Source organism: Ascaphus truei, chromosome 22 (assembly GCF_040206685.1).
Source record: "Ascaphus truei isolate aAscTru1 chromosome 22, aAscTru1.hap1, whole genome shotgun sequence".
NCBI classification, from domain to species: domain Eukaryota; kingdom Metazoa; phylum Chordata; class Amphibia; order Anura; family Ascaphidae; genus Ascaphus; species Ascaphus truei.
Window position 1 is genome coordinate 15,232,443 of NC_134504.1, and position 3,096 is coordinate 15,235,538.

At 49.0% G+C, this 3,096-nt stretch overlaps 1 protein-coding gene across 3 annotated transcripts in view; it reads right to left on the reverse strand.

Annotated features, from left to right (window-relative positions):
• The window catches only part of GPRC5C (G protein-coupled receptor class C group 5 member C), a 29,245-nt gene extending 26,842 nt beyond the window's left edge, over positions 1-2,403 (reverse strand). Inside the window, exon 1 of one of the 3 annotated variants that reach the window (XM_075580071.1) lies at positions 2,356-2,403. The gene's annotated coding sequence lies outside the window, so the exon portion shown is untranslated. The remainder of the gene's footprint in view (positions 1-2,355) is intronic. The other 2 variants (XM_075580070.1, XM_075580069.1) reach the window with 2 other exon arrangements.
• Between the last annotated feature and the right edge of the window lie 693 nt (positions 2,404-3,096).

Consider the following 3,096-nt stretch of genomic DNA (forward strand, 5'->3'; position numbering starts at 1 on the left):
GACTGCCCGGGGAAAGAGACACTCCTTCCACCGAAAATACACACTCGCCCCCGTATCCTTTCAACTAGGGTGACGAGGTTTCCCAATGTAGAAACCAAGACGCATTAACAAAAGGATTTATAAAACAAATGACATCACTTTAAAATAAACTTTATTTATGTTTATAACATGTGTTACCAGGAAGTAATACAGTGAGAGTTACCGCTCGTTTTCAGGCATGTCCTGGGCACAGAGTAAGACTGACAAATAATACACGATTACAAATACATAGTTACATTCAGTGAGCAGGGTATACAATTATATACAAGACTTTGCATGCACAGTAAGAGACAGTATATGTTATACGCATATATAACAGTTACAGATGATAATATATATTATAGGCGTATGTAACAGTTACAGATGATAATATATATTATAGGCGTATGTAACAGTTACAGAGCAGATTAAAATGTGACACAGCTTTAGATTTGAAAGAAACGGTATATAATGGTATATTGTTTAATTGCTTCCCCATTTATGCTGCATTATTGATTTATTTCCGTTCCCTAACACCGGGGTGCGCAAAGTGGGGGGCGCGACATTTTTGGGGGGTGGGGGCGCGGTGGTTACAGGGGCCCCGCGCTCTTCCCCCAAGGCATATAAATTAAGGGGGCGAGGCCTCTGCAAATCTCCCTTACCTGGTCTCAGCTGTCTCTTCGGGGACGCGTGCGCCGTGACAACGCAGGGTCAAACGGCTGGGATCTGGGACATCTAATGAAAATCCGGGACCGTCCTGGGACGTCTGATCACCCTCTTTATAACACCCCTCATCTCCTAAAAGGCTGGATGAGTTATCAATCCCAAATTTCACGTGACACAAACGCAGCGTCCTATCGGTGTAATCATTACAAACATATCGTTTTATAGAGCGCTATCCGTGTATTTCTTTCCTTACGCAGAAGGGGGGTCGGACGTGTGCACAGCTGCTCCACAACATTATATAGCGCTGTACGATCATCGAAATAAAAATACTTTCATTACCCATAACCCCCGCGGTCACCGCCTCCGGAGCGCCAGGTGACAGGGAGACGTATTATATCCAGGGTTGCCACCTTCTACTGAATGCCACCCCGGAGAAAAAAAAGATTTAAAACAAATTCACGACGGGTCTCCGGCATCCTACTGCAACTCCCCCTCCAACTGCATTGAGCATAGCGTCAAATTATGCCGCGTTGCTATGGCAACGGGACGCTACGTGACGTCATGACGCTACATACGCCTATAATATATATTATCTCTAACTGTGCATGCAGTGTCTTGTATATAATGTATACCCTGCTCACTTATGTAACTGTGTTTGTAACCATGTATTTGTCATCTTAACTCCGTGCCCAGGACATGCCTGAAAACGAGCGGTAACTCTCACTGTATTACTTCCTGGTAACACATGTTATAAATAAATAAGGTAACGAGTACATTCTATATACCCAAAGCGGCCTGGGCGGTTTTCAGACAAAGTTTCAGGGGGATTTACGTCAACTTCGTGCTATATAGAATGTTACCCCTAAATCTTGTGACTGATTGAAGCTTGGGGAGCAGAGGAAGGGGTCGGCCCTTGGGTACTTCCTTCAATGCTGCAGAATCACATGATTGCTTGGCCCAGTATCTGCGTCTCCCCTCTCTCTGCTCCTCTCTCGCTGCCCCCTCTTGCTGCCCCCCTCTCTCTGCTCACCTCTTTGATCCCCCTCTCGGCTCCCTCTCTCTCTGCTTCCTTCATCCTGCCCCTCTCTGCTCACCCTCTCTTTGCCTCCTCTCTCTGCTCCCCTCTCTTTCCCCTTCTCTCTCTGCTCCCCTCTTTCTGCTCTCCTCTTTCTCTCTGCCCCTCTCTCTGCTCCTCCTCTTTGCCCCCCTTTCTCTGATCTCCTCTGCTCCCCTCTCTCTGCTCCCCGCTCTCTGCTCCCCTCTTTCTCTCTGCTCCCCCTCTCTGCTCTCCCTATCTTTGCCCCCCTCTCTGCTCCCCCTCTGATCCCCGTCTTTCTGCTCCCCCTCTCTCTGATCCCCTCTCTCCACGAACTTTTCTCTTTAATTTCCTTGATTTTTTTTAAATTATACCTTTTTATCTAACTTCTTTTGTATCTTTGCTATCTCTCTCCCCCCCCCCCCCCCCCCCCCCCCGTCCCTCTCTTATCTTATCTTTCTCCCCCTCCTTTTTTCCTCCCCACTCCCGTCCCTCTCTTTTCCTCCCCCACTCTCCCTTTCCCCCCTCTTTTCTCCCCCCACTCCCCTATCCCTCTCTTTTTCGCCCCCCATCGCTCCCTCTCCCCCCCCTCCCCTCTCTCCCTCTCTTTTTTCTTGGCATTCTTTCATTCTCACCTTGCTTCTCTTTCTCACTGTCTCTCCCTCTCTGGCCGCCTCCTATGAAACCCCCTGTTCCCTGCTGATCCCTATCTGAATAAGGATGCTCCAGGCTCATGCTTCCCTTTCTGGGTGTGTGTGGGGGGGGGGGGGGGGGGGCAGTGCATTCCCTGGGGGAGAGGAGAGGTGACAATCTCTGTGTTGCTCAAGTAAGAGGCTTTGCTCTGTGGAATGCGGTTTTGGAGTTGTGTTCTGTAACCTGGGACAACAGCAGGTACTCCCCCCCCCCCCCCCAACCTCCCCGCTGCTCACCTCCACCCCCACTTCCAGATTACATACGGGGCAATTCACGTTAACACTAAAACTACTCGCTATGCACCATCCCGACTCTTGCGTTCTTCTCAAGGATATCTTCTCTCTACCCCCTTTGTATCTAAAGCCCTCTCCCACCTTAAACCTTTCTCACTGATTGCCCCACACCTCTGGAATGCCCTTCCCTCAGTACCCGACTAGCCCCCTCTCTATCCACCTTTTAGACCCACCTTAAGACCCACCTGCTTAACAAAACATATGAGTAGCTCCGTGGATAATACTATACACATGACACATAAAGCTTGGCCCCCTGCAGACGCACTTACCAGAACGCCCTCCTACTGTCTCTGTACGTTCTTCCTACTTACCAATTAGATTCTAAGCTCTTCGGGGCAGGGACTCCTCTTCCAAAATGTTACTTTTAAGTCTGAAGCAGTTATTCCCATG